This window comes from Salarias fasciatus, chromosome 23 (assembly GCF_902148845.1).
Source record: "Salarias fasciatus chromosome 23, fSalaFa1.1, whole genome shotgun sequence".
Taxonomy (NCBI): domain Eukaryota; kingdom Metazoa; phylum Chordata; class Actinopteri; order Blenniiformes; family Blenniidae; genus Salarias; species Salarias fasciatus.
Genome location: NC_043766.1, coordinates 37,707,527 through 37,730,238, shown reverse-complemented (window position 1 = coordinate 37,730,238; position 22,712 = coordinate 37,707,527). Strand labels below are relative to the sequence as shown.

The following is a 22,712-nucleotide window of genomic DNA, read 5'->3' as shown; positions in this document are numbered from 1 at the left end:
AGACCGAACCCTGTCATTTTCTCACAGGTGCTGTTAGGTCTACAGTCTATTCAGTCGATGAGGCTCACATGTTATGGCTCCCTATTGAGCGTCCTCGAGACAGGGAGGAACTGTTGTGCCCAGTAGGAACCCTGGGATGCTATATTGATGCGACAATGGGCATTCATTCCTCTGAATAGCTTTGGTCTGTTATGGAGGTCCTGATGGAGGCTCTGCTCTCTCCAAGCAGTGCTTAGTCCACTGAATCGTGGATCCCTTTCACCATTCTTGTCAGGTGAAAAACCAACTCCAAAAACCCTCGACAACATATGTGTTGCTACCTCCTGGGCGACGCTGGCACCTTTTTCTAAGTTTTACATCATGCACGCTGCCACTCCCCATCAACTGGGTGTGGTCTTGGACTCTGCAGAGGCCTCTGAGTGAGGTTGGTATCTGGGATTCCTCTTGACTGAGTTGGAATTCATCTTTCAGTGCTTTCAGCACTGCCCCTTGGTGGTCAGTTGAAGTAGAGAGAAATTTTTGAATGTAAGTAAGATTCTTTGCCGTGAGGTTGTGCTTTTACTTTCTGGATAATAGCGGATGATGAGATGTTACAATGTTCCATTGACATGTTCTACAGATGTTCTGCAGATGTGAGGAGGAGAACAGAGAGTGGTGGGAAATATTTAACAATCATGTCAGAACCTGAGAGTCTCCAGAGAGCAGTGTGGATCTTTCACTGCAGAAGAAAGACATTCCACTCCTGAGTCTCCTGGACGGTTGTAACTCAGGTCCAGATGTGTCAGACTGGAGGACTGAGAGCTGAGAACTGAGGACAGAGCTCCACAGCTTCTCTCTGACAGACCACAGCCGCTCAACCTGAAGAAGAAGCAACAATGGAAACCAGCTGACTGGACATCATGGACAGAATTTTGTGGGTTTAATATCAAGTCAGAAATATTTTGCTAGTAAATGAATCTGTGCAGATAGTTTAAAAGTTTGTATTTATACATTGTTTTGTAGAACACCATCAACTTCATTATTGAACTGTTTAATTTTTTATCATCCAATCAGACGTATAAAGACAAGGACAGAACTTACAACAGCAATTCAAAGTCTTGAAAGCAGTTTTGTACTTTACATATGTAAACAGGATGTTAGCAAAGGAACGTCTACTCTTTCACAAATGAAAATCTCTTTTTGGCTGAATATTTATGTGCTGGCAAAACAATAATACTGAGCCCATAGTTTGGTCCATATTTGATCATAAAGTACGTACAGGGCTTTGTTGGAGGCTTCGACCACTGGCAGCAGCCTCAGAAGAGCCTCCTCTGAAGCAGAGTATTTCTTCAGGTCAAACTCCTTCAGATCTTCTTCTGATGAAAGTAAGATGAAGACCAGAGCTGACCACTGAGCAGGAAACAGTATGTCTGTGTAGAGACTTCCTGATCTCAGGGACTGTTGGATCTCCTCCACCAGAGAACCATCATTCAGTTCATTCAGACAGTGGAACAGATTGATGCTTCTCTCTGCAGACAGACTCTCACTCAGCTTCTTCTTGATGTACTGGATTGTTTCCTGATTGGACTGTGAGCTACTTCCTGTCTGTGTCAGCAGACCTCGAAGGAGATTCTGATTGGTCTCCAGTGAAAAACCCAGGAGGAAGCGGAGGAACAAGTCCAGGTGTCCATTTGGACTCTTTAAGGCCTCGTCCACTGCTCTCTGATGGAGATGGTGGAGCTGAGGCTGTTGTGGAGAGTGTTGAATGGTTGTTTGTTTCTCTTCCAGCAGGTTGATTCCAGAGTTGATGAAGGTCTGATGGACATGAAGAGCAGCCAGAAACTCCTGATAGCTAAGATGGATGAAGCAGAACAAAGACTTACGGAGGCCTTTCTCCTTTGTAAAGATCTTTGTGAACATTCCTGAGTACATTGAGGCTGCTCTGAGATCGATGCCACACTCTGTCAGGTTGGGTTCGTAGAAGATGAGGTTTCCTTTCTGCAGCTGATCAAAAGCCAGTTTTCCCAGAGACTCTATCATCTCCCTGCTCTCTGGACTCAACGTTTCAGCTGCGGCAGGTTTTTCATCATACTTGACATAGTTCATTTCAACCTGGACCACCAGGTGGCGGATGTACATTTCAGTTAGGGTCTTGGGCAGCTCTCCTCCCTCTCTGCTCTTTAGCTCCTCTTCCAGAACTTCAGCAGTGATCCAGCAGAAGACCGGGATGTGGCACATGATGTGGAGGCTCCTGGAGGTCTTGATGTGGGAGATGATCCTGCTGGCCTGCTCCTCCTCTCTGAACCTCCTCCTGAAGTACTCCTCCTTCTGGGGGTCAGTGAACCCTCGGACCTCTGTCACCCTGTCCACACAGTCAGCAGGGATCTGATTGGCTGCTGCAGGTCGTGTGGTGATCCAGAGGCAAGCAGAGGGAAGCAGTTTCCCCCTGATGAGGTTTATCAGCAGAACATCCACTGAGGTGGAGTCTGTAGCATCAGTCAGGATCTCAGCTCGACGGAAGTTCAGGGGGAGTCGACACTCATCCAGACCATCAAAGATGAAGATCACCTGGAATTCTTCAAAGTTGTTAATACCTGCCTTTTTAGTTTCATTGAAGAAGTGATGAACAAGTCCCACCAAGCTGAACCTCTTCTCCTTCATCACATTCAGCTCTCTGAAGGTGAATGGAAATATGAAGTGGACGTCCTGGTTGTCTTTGTCTTCAGCCCAGTCCAGAGTGAACTTCTGTGTCAGGACTGTTTTCCCAATGCCAGCCACTCCCTTTGTCAGTACTGTTCTGATTGGTTGAGGTCTTCCAGGTGGGCCTTTAAAGATGTCTCCTGGTCTGATGCTTGTTTCTGCTCTGTCTGCTGTTCTGGATGCTGCTTCAATCTGTCTGACCTCATGTTCCTGATTGACCTCTGCAGCCCCTCCCTCTGTGATGTGGAGCTCTGTGTAGATCTGGTTCAGGAGGGTTGGGTTTCCTGCCTCAGCGACCCCCTCAAACACAGACTCGAACCTCCTCTTCAGGTTGGACTTGAGTTCTTCCTGACATATCTTAGATGTTGCTGACAAATGAAACTCTTGAGGACCGTCTTTCCCTAAAAATTTATTTCAGAGACAAAAAAAACAAAAAAAAAAAAAAAACAAAAAAAAGCTAATTTTGAGTCATGTTCAAACTTCTCTGGCAGACCATATTTTTTGGACCATAAGGCACACGGGATTATAAGGCAGAACATCAGAAAACACCAATAAATCTGTTTATTTTCATTGATGAGGCGCAACAGATTGTCAGACACACTGGATAATAACAGTGGTGCGGTTGAAAGAAAGATGAGTTGGATGTGTTAATGCTGGTTTATTAATTTTTGCAACTGAGATGATGGTGATGGTAACCACGCCAACACTACAGAAAAACAACAGTCTAACCTGGAGAAAACACTGCTGAGAGCTGGTCTCTGTCTGCTTTTCTGACATGCACACACTGACTTCCTCGTCTTGACCACCCTTCAGGTAACTTCAAAACTTAGAACTCACAGAATACAATGTAGAGTTAACAAATAACTACAGCAAATATGCTACAATAACTACACGAATAAATAAGATGCATCAAGTGAAACTTCACTGTCAAGTCAAGTCAAGTCACTTTTATTTATATAGCACATTTATAGATGGCTTAGCCGTGCCAAAGTGCTTCACAAGTTGCAAACAATAAAAGCAATCAAAGAGGTGAAAAGTCAAAATTAATAAACAATCATTAAAGCACGTCTCGAAATCAAACACAAAAAGACTAAAAACAAGGTAGGACCTAGCTGAAGGCCAAAGAAAAGAGGTGGGTCTTCAGGAGGGATTTGAAAATTCCCACAGACTCGGCTGCTCGGATGTGGGGGGGAAAGGAGTTCCAGAGTCTAGGGTCTGCCACAGAAAAGGCTCCGTCCCCCCTGGTTTTCAACCTCGAGACAGTGAAGGATTAACTCTCGTTCCCTGTGGTGAGGATGGATATGGTTTTCTTGACAGTGTGGTTCACGGGGATGTCAAAGGTGAGAGGGACCTCGCCCATGCTGGGGACGTGTTCATCTTCTTTTCAGTGATCTTGTTGCAGCAGGTTTGGAAAATGGCCAGCATTTCTCCGTAATCCTTTGGTGGCTGCTGTGAGATGGTCGTTCTTGTGCAGATGGAGAGATTCCACCTTTTCATAAAACAAATGCATCAAGAAGGACCTCTTCGAAAGCCAAGTGCTTACGCTGCTGCTTTGAGTGAAATTGAGAAACAGTGACTGCAGACATGCTTCTACTCTCTGTGAAACAACCCACTGTTCTATCCTGTCCTCCAACATGGCCATCCTTTTCTGTTCCCTCAGAAACTCTTCAGTCTTCTTGACTTGGTGCAGGTCATCTTCTTCCTAACGCCACTTCCACACCATTGCCTTGTTGATATTGAATTCCCTCAGAGCTGCTCAGTTCCCATGTTGTGCAACTGTTTGCCTTGAGCATGAACTCTGACTCAAAAGCATGTATCTTAATAGGCACCATCATGGAGCCTTGTTTTTTGTTTGGGGTTTTTTGGCAGCTTGTGCCCCAATGTTTGCACAAGCGTTATCTCTCCCAGTGTTACCTTTTACCGGTACACACCCACATCGCAAGACTCCAGATTATGGTGGCTGTGCTGTTCCACATAAAGTGCCCCAGATTATATGGCACACTGGCCATTTTTGAAAAGAGTGAAAGGATTTCTAGTGTGCCTTATAGCCCGAAAAATACGGTAAGTTAGGTTTTACTCACACAGTTCGTACACACATCACCAGAAACTACAAGGTCTTAGCTTTGGCATTTCAGTATGTATGATGACTGAAACTCAAAATATGTGTTTCTGAAGTGGTTAAGTAATGTGATAACACCATCAAGCTTTAACATTTCCAGGACTTACCTGCAGGTTTTGAGAGGTTTTTGCAGTGTTTCTCCCATAGACCCTTCATCTGCATTTTCTCTAAAACCATTTCAGTGACTTCAAGAGTACGATGGCTGTAGGTGTTGAGTATCTTATCCACTGTGTCCCCCCTGTCCAATGTCTCCAGGTCACTCTTTGGGATTGATTTGAACCCTTGAAGGACTCCATCTTGCCACAAATACCACTTGAAATCTTTGAAGTCTTCACCTCCCAAGTCTTTCAGAATTCCCAGGAGGACTTCTGGAGGTGAACTCATCTTTGACCTTGTGACGAGTCTGATTTATCTCACAAAGCTTTCACTCTGTGTTCATAGAGTCCCTGAAAATACCACGGTGAGGAGTTGACATGTTTGATTCAGGTGAGATGTTGGACTCTGAAAAACAAACAAAAAAAAATAAAACAAGATTCTTCATGAGTTCTCATGAGTAATAGCCAATTTGCTGTCGTTTCAGGTTAAATCTATTCAAAGACAATGTGTGATTTTATTTGACATGTTATTTGAATTTTCGACTCCCGCTGATTCTATCATTCAGTGTGTGACGGAGTCACTCTGACAGTGGCCGTGGTGCAGCGCTGGCGCACATTAAAAACCCACATTAACACTCACCTGTTGTCTTTTCTCCGTTCGTCTGCTCCGTTCCCTGCATATTTGGACATTGTTATTCACCGCAGTAGTCGTGGGTGCACACTCGACCACTGCCAAATCATCTTCCATGCCATGATCTTTCCGCCTTGCAAACTTTTCACCAGTATTTACTTCCCATTCACGTCCTCTTACTGGCAAACCGAGCACTGTGCTCATGTTTATGTCCCATCAGATGGGGAATCCCAGAGGTGATGTCATAATGACATCACCGAAAGGTGTCAATTTTGACACTAAAATAATTTATTTTATTGCTGATCTATTTTTAGACGCAGGGCTACAACTGTTTCTATATATTTTTGGGGAAATTATCATGAATTTATTATGATGGTAAATTATGTTTTGTGGAAGAAAACTATAATTTCCCTTGTTAATTGCCCGGAGGGAGGGGCCTGTGGGGTTTAAAAGGAGGCCAACCAGAGAGACAATAGGTGCGTTCGACATGAGAAAGCCAGAGGCAGACTTTTGAGACTTTCGAGCCGCCCCGCCCAGATTTGGCCCGGCGTCACTGACACGTAGGACCTACGTAGGGCATGGAAAACTCGCGAGATCGGTCACAGAGGTAGCCGCTGTGAGCTGCTCCAGAGCAACTCACCACGGCTACCGGGCCCACCTCTTTGCTTCAGACAGGCAGGGGATTGGACCCGAGCCCACTCGTCATCAGTTTGATGACAACACGCTTTATTTGCATAAATAAACACCCAGTCCCGGCTCCAGCCCAGTGTAGACGGGGGGCGGGGGGTGGTGGCTTAAACCCGGGGGGGGCGGGGGGGAATCGACGCATCGGTGCTGAAAAAGTAACGGAGCAACACAAAAACAGAATCCACAGATCAGAGGCGCTGTATGATCATTAACCACACTGCTAAAAAGCACAAATAGTAAAAAAACAAATGATAAAATAAGCAGCTCTCACCTTCAGCAGAGCTGCAGTCTCCTCTTTTTTTGAATTTTGAATAGCACAACACTTCATATTGATCTGAGCAAGCCAGCAGAGTTTGCTGTTGTTTTTTAAGGACATAATAGACTGAAAACTTAATGTTTTTAATGAAATACTATATTTTGACTGAGGGGGCGAGGCAGTCTGCCCCCCCTTGACGCCTGGTCCGCACTTGCAGCAGCACGCACGTGTCACATGTAACTTAAAATTATTTTGTTTTTTAAATTTTATTTATTTCAGTTAACTGAATATGAATTAACACAATGTGACACACGAAAGAAATTATGAATGATTTTGTTTTTAATAAGAAAAAAAAATTACCCCTTTGACAGCCAGGGAGGGGTGTGGGGGTGTGGGGGGGGGGCAAGGAGGCACAGGCGGGGGGCATTGCCCCCCTAATTGACACCCCGGACGACGGGCCTGTAAACACCCCCCACTGTGGGAGTGATGAGAAACACGAACATGGAGAACATAGGGTTGTCCGACTTGGAGGCAGACGTGGAGCCCCACGGCTGCGCCGTCTACTTCGTCTAGCTCCGTCTGCCTCTGGCTTTGCCATCGTGAACGCACCTAGAGACTTCACTCTGACAGAGAGACTGAGGGCCTGCAATCATTGGTTGAAATTGTTACAGCAAATGTAACTGAAGATCAATGACCTTTTCAAGAATTTTCCTTTTTCCTTTTCTTCCTATTTGTTTTGTAAATAGTGTAAATAGTATTTGAGCGGCAGTGTTGGGCAATTTACTTTTAAAAAGTAATTAGTTAGAATTACAAATTAATTATCCTGATTAGTAACTCAGTTATCTCATTGTAAAAGTAATTAGTTACTCAGCAAAGTAATTGATGTTATTTTTCATGTTCTATGCATTACTACATTCTATAACATCTATAGCATCAAAGATGCTTATATCAACTGATTGAAGAATAAAAACACTTCATACAGTATTTTAGAACATTTGCTATTTATTTGAACTAAATTGCAGCCTGTTAAGAAAACACAAATGTAAACTTCTGGCAAATCTCTGTAACTGTACATTAAGCCTACTGTGTACCAGTGTACCTGGCAGTCAGACTGTTCAGCTCAGCTTTGGTCACCTTTTGCCCCGAAAAATCTATGTTGCTTGTTTTAACAGAGCGACTGCATCTCCCTCCTGCCTGCATTTGGGCTCGAGCTTAGGTTAGCAGCAGCAGCAGCAGCAGCATCAACAAGTGTCATGTTAGCATGTGTTGATGTGAGGTGCTTTATAAAGTTCTAGCTGCTTGAGGCAGACGTGGATAAAGTCTTCTAGTGAGATTTCCAGTTTCAGAACGCTACCTTCAAAGGGCCGAGGCTCGAGCTCGACGCCATTGTCTCTGTCCTGTTGTGTTTACCGGTCAGCGCGTGCAGTGAGAGAGACACGTGATCAGGGCATGATCCGCCCACCAGCCAATAATCATTGCGTCTTCACCCCCCCCCCCCCCGCCCCCCACTCTATCCTGCAGCTGATGTGCGGCAGAAGCGGACACTCGCGTTTCATTCAATCTAATTGTAGTAACTCGCAACTTCTCATCCTCAGTCACGGTAACGGTGTTGCAATGATGGGAAAAGTAATTAATTTGATTATTCCTTATTGAAAAAAATAATGCCGTTACTAACACCGTTATAATTTAATGCCATTATTACCAACACTTTTGAGCGCCTGCTTTTGTTTCTGCACTTTGGGATTACGTTTTGGGAAACAAAAAAAAAAAAAACTCAACACCATCTACCATCGGCTGTGCCATCATTATAACAGACAAGGATCCACATCACATATGGTGGCAGTGGTGGGATGGCAAGCCAAAAGAAACGACGATCCCAACAGAGGAAGCATGAGGAGGAAGAGATGGCTGTCTGCGATGACAGTGGGAAGCCTGGAGCTGCCGCAGGAGCACAGGAACAGATTGGGGAACTCCTTGGCCTAATGAGAACCTTCCTGACAGAGCAGCAGAGGAGAGAGGAGGGTCTCCAGGAGGAAATTCGTAACCTCCGTATCTCACTCCGGCCAGGCAGTCCTGTTGGCAGCGACGCACTCGAGGAGGGCTCCTCTGATTCACGCAGCCTGCAAATGACGCTGCCCATGAGGCAACCTGCAGGAGAGACTGCCACTATGCACCAGCTGCAGCATGGTGGAGACTCGAGTGTACTGCAGCTACAGCCACCTCTGGATCAAAGACTACACACAATGGAGCCAAAGATCCCACTGTATCAGATAGGGGAGGACATTGAAAATTATCTACTGCGCTTCGAACGCATCGCCGAGACATGGAAATGGCCGGAGACTGAGTGGGCATGCCACCTTGTGCCACTGCTGTCAGGGAAGGCACTCGAAGCATATACAACGATGGAGGAGGATGAGGCGCAATACTACTGGGATCTAAGAGCAGCTCTGTTGGCCAAATTTTTATTTTTTTTTATTTTATTTCGGCCATAAAGCATACATGTCATAAGTTATGTATGCATACATATACATATACACTTACATACATAGACATACACAGACATATTTATGTGCACATACATACATACATACATACACTTAAACGCACATACACATGTATACACATATCATTTGGCTGAAAAGGTTTAGGGCTGAAGCCGAAGCTTATTTTGCCCACCACTACCTCACCGCTGTATGAAAATTAAATAGAACCTAACTAAGTCGAGCTAAGACAACAAGCCGACAATCTAAATAGAACACAGCAAAAGGAAACACTTTTGTTAATTAACATTTTCTTCCTGTCGTTTTTGTTGCAAAAAAAATTTTTTTTTTCTTTCTTTTTTTCTTTCCCTCTCCTTCCCTTCCATCTGCTCCCTTCCTTCCTCATGGTTCTACTCTCTCTTCCCTCTTCCCTTCCCTCTCCCTTCCCCATCCTCTTCCCTTCCGTCCAAATTTTCCTCCCTCCTTCTTGTGCTTCTCCCCATTTATGAGGCCGCTAAGAGTGGTACTTAGAGTAAATGGTGACGCGAGATAAAGTACAGAGGCCAAACCATCAGACATAATGGATAAATGAGTGAATTAAATCATTAAAAAAAAAAAAAAAATTTGGCGTGGTTGTGAGTTTTGTATGATATGTCTTGTTGGGTTTGTCTACTACTTCACTGTGTATATTTATTAATCACCCAGGTTTTGTATGATTTTTTGAATATATTCAGAGACTTTGCTGTTTTTAGTTCCTTGTCCAGACTGTTCCACAGATTCACCCCTTTGACTGAAGCACAGTGTCCTTTGGTGTTTGTTCTTGCTTTTATTTTATTAAATATTGCAGTGCCCCTTAAATTATATCTGGTCTCTCTTTGTTTGAACAGGTCCTGCATGCATTCTGGGAGAATTTGACATTTCCCCGGAAACGTACCGGCAGCGGTTCCGGTCCACCATCATGCCATCAGGAGAGACGCCCACAGAGACGTACCACCGGCTGAGAGGACTGTACAGATGGTGGATCCGACCAGACCAGCTCACTAAGGAGCAAATCGGGGAGCTTAATATCCTGGAGCAGCCTCTGCATGTCCTGCCTGCTGATGTCTGCACCTGGGTCCGGGAGCATGAACCTGAGGATGGCCTGACTGCAGCGAAGCTGGCGCTTCAGTACCACAATGCTCGTCGAGTAGCACCACCGCGCTACACCATCTCGGCACCGCGACCTCCTCAGCATCCTGCACCAGCCCAGCACAGCAGAGAGACTGGCCCTGATGCATGAAGTAACCTCAGCTCTTCTACGAACCAGCCAGCATTAGGTAAGCCTCTTGTTTGCTATTATTGCCAGCAACCGGGACATAAAGCCTCTGTGTGTCCTGTACGGAGGGGCAAGCTCACTGGTGCCTGCTATGCACCTCGGTCAGAAAGTGAACTATGCACTGACCATGGCCTGAAGGAGCAGACACTGCGAACTGTGACTCTGAATGGCCAGCAGGTGTCAACACTGCTGGACAGTGGTAGTTTCGCCTCGCTGGTGAGGAAAAACTTGGTTCCTGTGAACTGTGTGGATTATCGTCTGAAAACTGACATTCTCTGTGTCCATGGTGATACACACACATACCCGACAGCTGAAGTTACGCTGATAATTGATGAACAATCCTATCTCATGACTGTTGCTGTGGTGGAGAACTTGCCTGTTGACCTTGTGCTTGGTACTGACTTCACTGTACTTCTGAACCTTTTAAAGAAAATGGAATGTGATATGGGTGAGGTGAATGTGATTGATGTGGCTGATAAGATTACATGCCCTGTGGTTACTCGGTTACAAGCTAAAATGGGTGTAGAACCCCTGCCAGACCTGGACAACAGTGTATTTGAGGGTGGCACCAAAGGTTTTCAAAAATCAAAGCGTCAAAGGCGATTTGAAAAACAACTGGGGTTGAGCAAACAGGATGCTGAGAGACTGAATGTGGGTGACTTGTGGAAGGTGCCTGACAATATTGCAGAGTAACAGAGGCAGGATGTAACTTTAAAACCCTGTTTTCAAAAGGTCAGTACTAAAGAAAATGCAAATGCTAATGTCATGGGTAGAGAGCAGTTCATTGTGATGGGTGATGTGTTGTATGTCTGTAGAAATGATCAGAAATTAACAGTTGTCCCTGCATCGTTTGTCATGCACCTCACACACACCCTCCCGTGGGTGGGGCATTTTGGGCGTCATGAGACACATCTGTCTGTCAGTTCTCGTTTTTACTGGCCTGGCATGTATAATGACATTCACACATAGGCTACTGTGCCACATACCCTACATGTCAAAAGACGGCACCAACACGCAAATCTGACAGGGCTCTCCTTCATCCACTCCCAGTCATTACCACTCCATTCCACAGGATAGCAATGGACATTGTTGGGCCGTTGGTCAAGAGCGGGCGAGGCCATCAATACATTCTCGTGCTCTTTGACTACGCCACTCGGTACCCTGAGGCCTTTCCATTGCACACCATCACTGCTCCTGCTGTTCTCTATGCCTTGGTTCAGTTCTTCTCCAGAGTCGGGATCCCAGAGGAAATCCTCACTGATCAGGGAATTAATTTTACTTCTCGGCTGTTGCAGATGTTTCACAAGCAGCTGGGGATCATGGCCTTGCAAACTACTCCGTATCATGCACAAACCGATGGTCTGGTAGAAAGGTTCAACCAGACGCTAAAGAGGATGCTGCAGAAGTTTGTGAGTGACACCGGAAGAGACTGGGACAGATGGCTGCCCTTTGTTCTGTTCACGTATCGAGAAGTACCCAAGGCTTCAACTGGATTTTCACCCTTCGAGCTCCTGTACAGTTGGGATGTGCAAGGACCATTGGACTTGCTGAACAAACCATGGACTGCAGAAGAACCCAGGTCCAGTGAGCAAGGGATTGTCCAGTATGTGCTGCAGATGAGGAACTGATTTTCTAGGTACTGAGAGGAAGCTAAGGAGAATCTGAAGGAAGCCCAGAAGAAGCAGAAGATCTGGTATGATCAGCAGGCCAGACAAAGAATTCCAGCCTGGCCAGAAAGTTCTGCTACTGCTTCCGTCCTCAGACGGATGGGGCCGGTCACTTATGAGGTGCAGCAACCAGACAAGAAAAAGCCCAAGCAGGTTTATCATGTGAAACCTCTTGAAGGAGTGGAAAGAGGTTCCACGGAATACGCTGGATGCAACATTGCTGGTGAGGAAGGTGGAAGAGGAGGATGAGGAGGACCCCGGTGTTCCTGTAGTGACCGAAGCCTCAGAACCTCTTGTGACCCATCTTCCAGCCGACCAGACTGCTGATCTTTTGAAGGTTTTCCAGGAGATGCCTGCACTCTTCAAAACAGAACCTGGCAGAACCACCCTCACTGAGCATGTGATCAGGCTGAAGGACCACACTCCCATTCGGCAAAGTCCGTATCATGTCCCCAAACAGCTGGTGGCTCAGCTCAAGAAAGAGGTGGAATCAATGCTGGAACATGGAGTCATCGAGCTGTCTACTTCAGACTGGTGCAGTCCAATCGTCATCGTCTACAAGAAGGATGGGTCCCTGCGCATTTGTATTGATTTCTGCAAGCTCAATGCCATCTCAGAGTTTGATGCATACCCAGGGTGGATGACCTCTTGGACCAGATTGGCTCAGCTTCATTCATCACCACTCTGGATCTGTGCAAGGGTTATTGGCAGGTACCACTGGAGGCTTCCAGTCAGCCCTACACAGCCTTTCACACACCTACGGGACTGTTCCAGTTTACAGTGATGCCATTTGGTCTACATGGAGCTCCAGCGCCTGATGGACAAAGTGCTTCAGGGCTGCGAAGCTTTCACTGCAGCTTACATCGATGATGTGGTGATTTTCAGTGGCACATGGGAGGAGCATATTCAACACCTGAGAATTATCCTGGAAAAGATACAAGCGGCTGGGCTGACCCTGAATGTGGCCAAATGTGAGTGGACCCGCCACAAGACTCGGTACCTTGGCTATCAGCTGGGAAAAGGAGAGGTACAACCTCAAGTGGATAAGGTGGAAGCTGGTGCAAGTGGATGCCTTGGAAGTGGGCCTTGGGTCCTTGCCCAAGGGAAGCGAGGAGCTGAGCAGCCTGTCCTGTATCTGAGCCGCAAGTTACTTCCCTGAGAGTCCAGATACTCGGTGGTGGAGAAGGAAGGACTTGCAATAAAGTGGGCTCGAGAGAGCCTGAGATACTACCTTCTTGGCAGGGAGTTTGATCTGGAGACGGATCACCGGGCCCTCACCTGGAGCAACTCAATAAAGAGCCACAACAGTCGACTGACACGTCGGTACCTTTCACTGCAACTATACAAGTTTGTGATACAGCACCGGTCTGGAAGGAGTAACCTGGTCGCAGACTATCTGTCCAGGTTGCCAAAACTTTGTCAACCTCGGGGAGGAAGGGGATGATGTGACGAAGTCACTCCGACGGTGGCCATGGCGCAGCACTGGCGCACATTAAAAACCCACATTAACACTCACCTGTTGTCTTTTCTCCGTTCGTCTGCTCCGTTCCCTGCATATTTGGACATTGTTTTTCACCGCAGTAGTCGTGGGTGCACACTCGACCACTGCCAAAACATCTTCCATGCCATGATCTTTCCGCCTTGCAAACTTTTCACCAGTATTCACTTCCCATTCATGTCCTCTTACTGGCAAACCGAGCACCGTGCTCACTTCCTGTTTATGTCCCATCAGATGGGGAATCCCAGAGGTGATGTCATAATGACATCACCAAAATCACACAGTGATATTCCAGACAACCCTGAATGCAGGCAAGCAGTGAAAGACCAGGAGGTACAGACCAGCTGCGTTATTGATCAATGCCATTTAGAATGTCAGTTCAAAATAATCTGTGTTCATCAAAGATGTGTAAGTGGGTCTTAGTAACTACTCACTATTTATAAATCCAAGTTGCTCTTAATCACCATGCTCATGCACTTTGATGATTCAGAAGCACCTTCAATAAAGCATGTGTGGAAACAACACGCCTTTTTATAAATATTATTTTTTTCCTCACCTTCCATAATCAAGGAAAAGAGGTGTAAAACATGAACTTTTAAAAAACTGAAACATTTGCCAGCCAGTTAAAGCAAACCAGAAAACACTGGAAAATTAAATGTAGACAAAATCAACAGAAGGAGAAGTGATGTCTGGAATAAGCGAACCGCCACAGTTAATGCTCAGAGGAGAGATCAACAGAAGGACACAAAAAGTTGGTTGGATGATAAAGTCGGTGTCAGAAATCCCAGAGTGGACAGGAGCTGGATGAGCTCTGGGATGGATTAGGTTCTTATTGTCTCTGGCTCCAATATACAGTGTTCTTCTCAGCATAAATATGTGTTTAAATATTTATTTTTGATGTTTGATTTGCTAAAAAAAAAAAACAATAAAAACATAATTTTGTCTTTGATGACAATCAAACCCCAACATCTGGCATGACAAGCAAGAAAGCTTTAAACTGGACATTGGGAATATTCACACATGGTTATCTCAGGGGATTTCTGACCATGTTGCTGAACTCACAGTCAAACCACATAAATACACACCGAGACCTCCTGAGAAGCCGCTCTGTGTTCTCAGCCAACAGATCAGCTGCACTTGAAAAACTTTTTCCTTGTAAAGCTCATGGTTCAGCAAAAAACTTCTGAGTAGCTATATACATCTTCTTTTACAGCCATTCACACCACATACAAAATGCCTGTTTTTGTGTAGATGAAACTACTAATTGAGCTTGTCAAGGCAAACAGAAGCTATATCTGCACCTGCTGGGACTCTCTTCATGCTTTCTATTTGCAGTTTAACTGTTCTACCACTAGATTATGTGTGTGAGCACAGTACAACTGTACTTATATTTACACACATTGTTAATAATAATAATAATAATGCATTGGTTTTATATAGCGCTTATCAGGACACTCAAAGACGCTTTACATTGCATTATTCATTCACACCATACTGCGTGGTGGTAAGCTACTGCTGTAGCCACAGCTGTCCTGGGGCAGACTGACGGAAGCGAGGCTGCCAATCTGCGCCATCGGCCCCTCCGACAACCACCAACCTTTCACTCTCACAACTTTCATACTAAGCAAGGTAGCAAGGTGGGTGAAGTGTCTTGCCCAAGGACACAACAACAGTTTTAAGCCAGCGGGAGCAGGGATCGAACCGCCAACCTTCCGGTTGTAAGACGACCTGCTCTACCAACTGAGCTACTGTCGCCCCCATGTTAGCAGAACTATGCAACTTTTTTACCTCAATAAACGTGTTTCAGAATCCCTGTGGGGGTAAACAAAGACTTGTCACGGTGATTGGCCTGTCCCTCCCCTCCCCCCGGGGTCTGTGTCCTGAAAACAGCACTTGCAATTTCAGAGGAGCAGACCCAACAACATCTGAGAGAACAAACCTGCTTTACGGCGCTCATACAGGAGTACAAGTATAAAAGCTGTTGGAGTGCGATATCTGTCACTGTGTTGCAATAGACAATCTTTGCATGATGTGTTGATTGGTTCTAATTTCCGTTTGGTGACAGAAAAATAAAGAGGAGTGGCACCTCCTCTGGTAGAAGTGAGCGCGAGTGAGTTCGCTGCACTGAGCTGAAAGCTGCATGTCTCCGAGTGTGTTTGTTTTCCAATAAGTTTGAGCGTGTGAGGCAGCATGTCTACGACAGAGGGAGCAACCGGAAGAAATTTCCGGGCAGCGCGAGGAGCTGCCGCTGCAGAAGATTTAACAAAAGTGCATAAAACAAACATGAAACCCTCCCTAGCGTTAGCAACGCCACCCTTAGGTGCTCACGGATGGCAGAACCAAAAAGACAGAAAAAAATTTTGTCTAACGAGCAGAAAAAAGGAAATGGGAGTGGGAAGCTCTCTGGACGCGGGGGCGGGGTGGGGGCGGGGGGGTGATGCGGAGGACGTTTACGACAGTGAGCTTTCACAGGAGACCAGTAGGGGGAGCACTAAAGCAAATCTTGCATAGTTCTGCTTTAAGGAAAAGCTGATGAATCCCAGACCATGCCTGGAAGTGTTTGCTCTCATCACACACAGATTTGTCCGTACGCACAGCTAATAAATGAGGCCAAGGGGTCAGAGAGACAACTTCGCTGAATGAGCAAGAAAACAGGCAGTGTGAGTGTATGTGTGTATGTTGCAGCAGCATGTCAGACAGTTTGTGTGTGTGTGTGTGTGTGTGTGTGTGTGTGTGTGTGTGTGTGTGTGTGGGGGGGGGGGGGGGGCGGGGGGGGGGGGGGGGTTCTGCAACCCTGAGTTAAACCTTGATGGCTACAGGCTATTTACTAAGAACAGATATAGTAGATCTGGTGGCGGTGTTTGCCTATATATTTCCTCAGCATATAATGTGAGTATTTGTGATGATATTTTCATAGCAGACACCCACACTGACTCTCTTTTGCTGAGATCAGTATTAAAAATGGGAAAAATCTTATAGTAGGTGTAATTTATCGTCCCCCCAACACTGACTTTGATGCCTTTAGGGTCAAGCTAGAGGAAGTCTTATTTTCTATAAATAACAAAAAAAAAAATTGTATTCTCCTCGGAGACTTCAATGTTGACCTCTCCAGGGACAACACTACTAAGAATGATTTTATAAATACACTACACTCCTCTTCGTTCTTTCCCTACAATTAATATTCATACCAGAGTCACTCAGTCTACTAAGACGATTATCGACAATATCATCACAAATGTTTGCAATTCTACAATGGTGTCTGGAGTTGTGCTCTCCGTGATTTCTGATCATTACCCCATTGTACTATTTCTTGACCTTCCTGCGAAGCCTTCAACATCACTTCATAAAATAAAAACAAAAATACTTAATATAGAAACTATGCAACATCTGTGTGAGGACTTGCAGGATAAGGCATGGTATAGAATCTACAACTGTAGTGATACTGAGACTGCATTTGACACTCTAACCAAAGAAATTACAGATTCAATCCAAAGGATCATTCCTGAAAAGATTATCACATGCAGTAAAACTATTCATAGTCCATGGCTCACTAAGGGCATATTAAAATATATTAAGCAAAAAATAAATTATATAAACGTTACTTAAAAGATCCAAACATAAATAACAAAAAAGAAAACATTAATCATAGGAATAAACTTACACATATTATTAGGAAGAGCAAGAGTAATTATTATGCAGAACTTATAAATACATCACAGGGAGACTCTAAGAAATCTTGGAATGTACTAAACAAAATTTTGAACAAGGGCCAAAAGACCCCCATGCTCCCTGACGATGACAACACCCCAAGCAATATCAGTAGTAATGTCAGTCTTGCTGATAAATTTAATGATTACTTTGTCTCCATTGGAGGAAAACTATCTAGTACAATCGGTCAACCTCAAGATGCCTCCCCCGAAGACTACTTATCAGGCAACGACCTGAACTCTTTTTTTCTGAAGCCAACTAACTGTGACGAAGTCTATAAAATTATTATCAATATGAATAACTCAAATTCAGCTGGAACTGATGAAATCTCCAGTAAAATTCTTAAAGGCATTGCCAATATAATTATTGCACCTCTGCATAAACTTGTCACTACTTTCTGGAGTAGTGCCACAAGTGACGAAAATTGTTACACCAGTCTTTAAATCTGGTGATAAGAATGATCTCAGCAACTACCGTCCAATTTCCATCCTGCCCACTCTTTCCAAAGTTTTGGAAAGAGTAGTATACAACAGACTTAACAGCTACCTAGATAAGCTAAATGTTATAGTTCCATCTCAGTATGGATTCAGAAAGAAAAATACAACATACATGGCTGTATTAGATCTAACTGACAAAATAAATGATGCGATAGATAAAGGTGACTACGGTATTGGCATCTTCCTGGACCTATCTAAAGCATTCGATACCATCAAGATTAATATTTTAATTAAGAAATTAGAACACTATGGCATTAGAGGCCTAGCACTAGATTGGTTTCGTAGTTATCTATATGGAAGACAACAATATGTCTATGTAAATAACCAAATTTCATCACGTAAATTCATCAATCATGGGGTTCTTCAGGGTTCCATTTTAGGGCCGCTTCTTTTCATCTTGTATATAAATGACTTTGTTAACGCCTCACTTGTACCGCATAAAGTATTATTTGCAGACGACACAAACTTGTTTTTCTCTCATAATAACCCAAATATGCTGGAGCAAATCATAAACAGAGAATTAAAGAAAATTGACACCTGGTTCAGATGCAATAAGCTTCCCCTTAACGTCAGTAAAACAAACTATATTGTTTTCCGCTCTAATAAAAAAGCAGACATTAAGCAAATATACCTACAAATTAATGGACAGAATATCTTACGAGTTGGCTTTACAAAATTCCTGGGGATTCTAATCGATGAATTTCTTAAAGGTGCCTTAAGGAGTTTGCACGTTTTATGTGAAACAGCGCCCCCTGCAGGCCTTGGGCGTAATGCAGCTTAGTGAAAAACTCGTCCCTGTGGCTCGCGTGCACGGAAGAGGGGAACTCCTTCCTCACTCGTTTAGTAGCACTCAAGTAAGATTTAAGTTTCTTTTCCCTGGTGGAGTCTGTGTGGAGCTGTGGCAGTGCTAGAAGCCAGTCTTTTCTCACTTTCTGGAAGATCCTGCTCAGTTGTTGCTCACTAAGCATCTGGCGGAGTAATGGCGGACAAATCGAAACTCAAGGAGCCGGAGCGTGCATTACATCATTCCTTTCAAATTCTCCCCAAAAAAACTCTGGTGCCGTACCGGCACTGTGACTTTCAAATGACAATTTAGCGCTGTTAGAGGTACTTGTAATGAATATGTCAGGGCACATTGTACACATCATTAAAAATGTGTAACATATTTATGGTGGAAAATAAGTATTTTTAAGGTTGTAAAACTCCTTAATGCACCTTTAACTTTAAATGTCACATTGAAGACCTTATAAAAAGATTGTCTAAATATGCTGCTTTATTTTTTAAGTGGAGACATTTTCTACCACGATCTGCACTTCTCACCCTATACGAGACCTTGTTTGAGCCCCATCTACAATATTGTAACATTATATGGTGTAATACATTTCCAGCTTATTTACAAAAACTTGAGATACTTCAAAATAAAATTATACGAGCTTTATCATGGGCTGAGTTGAATGCACCAGTAAGAAACTGCGGTCAACTGAGCCTACACTTCTTAGCCCGCAGTCAAATGAGCCGCACGTTCACTAGCTGTGCGCAAATACACCGAGCATTACGGTAACACCGAGCATTACGGTAACACCGTTCCGAAACCCATTTCAAAATAAAAGTGGAGCAGTATGGAACACAGCTCACTGCATGTAATACATTATATATTACTGCACTTCACAAATTATATATTACTTTCATAAATACTATGAAGTATGATTACTGTGTACTTTTCCTCTAATTTGTTGCCAAAGTTCATTAGACATAGTAACACAAGCCATTGTTATCTGACTTTGAAGTCTAGTAAAATACTTTTTTTCAATAAGTAGTCCACAATAGTAGTACTGCTGGACTTAATACATTACATATTACTTGCACAAGTACTTCAAAGTACTTTTACTGTGTACTTTTCCTGTAATTTGTCACTAAAGTTAACTGTTGGTTTGAATAAAAGCCATTTTCGCCTAACTTTGAGGTGCAATAAAATCCTTTTTTTTAATATTAAGCAGTCCACGAAATCAGTATTGCTGGACTTAGTGCATTGCATATTACTTGTGCAAGGACTATGAAGAACTTTTACTGTGTACTTTTCCTGTAATTCATAGCAGAAGTCCCCATTTGATGTGAATAAAAGCCATTATTGCCTGAGTTTGAAGTGCTATAAAATCCATTTTTTCTATAAGTAGTCCACAAAATCAGTACTGCTGGACTTAATACATTACAAATTACTAGCACAAGCACTATGAAGTACTATTACTGTGTAATTTTACTGTAATTCATTACCAAAGTTCCCTGTTGTTGTAAATGAAAGCCAATTTCGCCTGACTTTGAAGTGCAATGAAATCCTGTTTTTCAATCAGTAGTAGTAACAAGTCGCTTGTTTCTGTTATTTGTTATGTGTGGGCACCCGGGCCCCCTATCGTAAGCTTTAGATAGCTCTTTTGGGGTGACCCCTTCATGCATCAAATTACTCTCATATGTCTATGCAGCATGTACTGTATTTTATGTTATATAATGATGTGTGAAAAAATAAAAAAGTCAAAGTCAAAGCCAATCCAATTTTTTCACCTATTTCTCTCTCTGTCTGTCTCTGCCCCCCCCCCCCCACCGCCTCCTGCCGTTCATGCTGAATTGTTGGTTTTTATTTTACTGTTAAAGTCTTTGCTGATAAGTATGTAGAATTTAATCTGTTCAATTATAGTTCCAAAAGTTGTATATCATTTTAAAGACTACTGAGTCCTACTATCGTGTGTGTGTGTGTGTGTGTGTGTGTGTGTGTGTGTGTGTGTGTGTGTGTGTGTGTGTGTGTGTACCTGCTGTCCTCAGACTCTCTTCCAGAAGCTGCTCTTTGCTGGTCTCGTCCTTCAGTCTGTCTCCTTTCTTACGTCCAGCTCTGACAAACCTGTGGTGGAAATATGAGGAAATGGGTTCTTCCTCTTTCAGAGAAATCACGTGTCCTGCAGAGAGGAGGAGGAGGAGAGCTGACAGAGGAAACAGGAAGTGTGTGTGGCCTACATGTTGACTCCTGCATGTGTCCAGAGTGAGACGTCCTCATGTTCCAGCATGCTGCACTCCTGAGTTCTCTCTCTGTTAAATACATGGTTTATTCATGTATTTGACTTTTATCAGTGTTTCTATATATTTATATGTGTGTTTGAGTGTGTGAGCTGTTTTCTTCAAACATTTAGTGTTGGAGACACAGAGAAGGACTTTCTCTGTCTTCAGGAGAATAAAAACTGTCCTGAGAGCAAAGTCCTGATTGTTTCCAACCATCAAGAGATCAAATGTTTCTAGAACTCTGAACAATGAAACTTCTAAATAGAGTTGTTGATCTCATAACAGCTGTTTTACTACATTTAACATGATGCTCTGCCTTCAAGGTTCTCTGACAGGAGAACTTGAAGTTCCTGGTTTCATCCTCCATCACATCTGGAGAGAGAACAGTAATGACAGTCTGTCTCTGTCCTCCCTGGTCTCTAGTGCTGGACCCTCAACCCAATGAGGACAGCAGGACGTCTCCTCTGAGATTGGTTCTACAGAAAGTCTCCTCTGAGTCTGGTTCTACAGAAAGTCTCCTCTGAGTCTGGTTCTACAGAAAGTCTCCTCTGAGTCTGGTTCTGCAGAAAGTCTCCTCTGAGTCTGGTTCTACAGGAAGTCTCCTCAGAGTCTGGTTCTACAGAAAGTCTCCTCAGAGTCTGGTTCTACAGAAAGTCTCCTCTGAGTCTGAGAATCTTAACATGAGTAAATAAATGTTAAAATAAATGATCATACAAACAATAATAATTATTTGTTCCAACAAAACTTTCTTTCATGAAGCTTCTTTCAATATTCAGCAACAAGTCAAGTTGATTTAATCAATAGTTGCTCTAAATATATTTCATGATGACTCTGACTTCAGACATGGTCAACCCCTTCAATGACAAAGTGTGCTCTCTAGCGCCACCTGGATCCACCTGCTGAACACAGCTCTGCAGTGTTTAATAACTCACATGCTTTGGATTCCGTTCTCCGTCAGAGTTGAAGTCAGAAGTCTCCTCGTCTTCCGTCTCTCATCCTCATGAAGGTGTTTGTTGTCAGTTATGATGGAGTCTGATGGGAGGAAAACACACTGATCACTAACTGAGGCCTCTGGTCTGAAGCATCAGTCTGACTGCTGTAAAACACAAATCAATAAATGAAATGCTAGAAATTCTCCTCTCAGAAAAGGTCTTTTTTTAACCATCTGACAAAAAAAAAGTCGATCTGGAAGAAGTTTTCACTCAAGCCGAAGCTGACTGTTTGCTCTTTTTCCTTCTTCTTCTCATCTGTCACTCTCTGGGTCATGTGACATGATTACTCAATTTAGAATGATATTACACAATCTGCCTTCCTCCCTCCTCTTCCCCCTCCTCCACTTCTTCCTCCTCCTCCTCCTCTCCTCTGCCTCCTTGCTTGTCACTCCTCCTGCTCCTTCCTGTCTGAATTTTTGGATGTGTGTGGACCTGTCTGTGTCTGTGTGTGTGTGTGTGTGTGTGTGTGTGTGTGTGTGTGTGTGTGTGTGTGTGTGTGTGTGTGTGTAGAAATTCTGATGAAGAAGGGAGTGGTTCAGAGATAAGATCACCTGAATATGCAGAGTGTCACAATGTGTTTAGACATGTTTGCCTGAACACACACACACATTCTCACCCATACAGACACACACACACACACACACACACACACACACCCACACACACACACACACACACACACATTTGTATTTCTATCGTTGTGAGGACACTCATTGACATCATGCATTTACTAGCCCCTTACCCTAACCCTAATCCAGACCACAACAATGCCTAACCCTAAAGAAATGTTTTTGCACTTTTACTTTTTTCAGTAACAACAACATGGTCAAGAAAACACTGTTTCCCCTCATGGGGACCCAAGAAGTGTCCCCACGAAAAATCCGCACACACACACCCAAAATACACACACAGAAACAACTCACTGCATCTCTTACAAACACACTCAGTCAATCAAAGTCTCTTTTCTGTATTGTGACAGTCTTTAAATCAAACCCTGACGTTAGAAAAGCTCTGAGACAAAGCAGAAGAGTCAGTCAGACAGA

The 22,712-nt window shown here is 43.9% G+C and overlaps 3 protein-coding genes across 3 annotated transcripts in view; 1 reads left to right on the top strand and 2 right to left on the bottom strand.

Moving 5' to 3' along the window:
• Positions 1-22,712, bottom strand: part of LOC115382184 (NACHT, LRR and PYD domains-containing protein 12-like) — an 815,989-nt gene that overhangs the window by 658,026 nt on the left and 135,251 nt on the right. The window contains exon 4 of the mRNA XM_030083872.1: positions 21,610-21,709. The gene's annotated coding sequence lies outside the window, so the exon portion shown is untranslated. The remainder of the gene's footprint in view (positions 1-21,609; positions 21,710-22,712) is intronic.
• Positions 1-22,712, bottom strand: part of LOC115382191 (NACHT, LRR and PYD domains-containing protein 12-like) — a gene marked incomplete at its 3' end in the record, with an annotated part of 141,197 nt that overhangs the window by 1,102 nt on the left and 117,383 nt on the right.
• Positions 1-22,712, top strand: part of LOC115382179 (NACHT, LRR and PYD domains-containing protein 3-like) — a 1,352,480-nt gene that overhangs the window by 1,266,710 nt on the left and 63,058 nt on the right. The window lies entirely within an intron of this gene.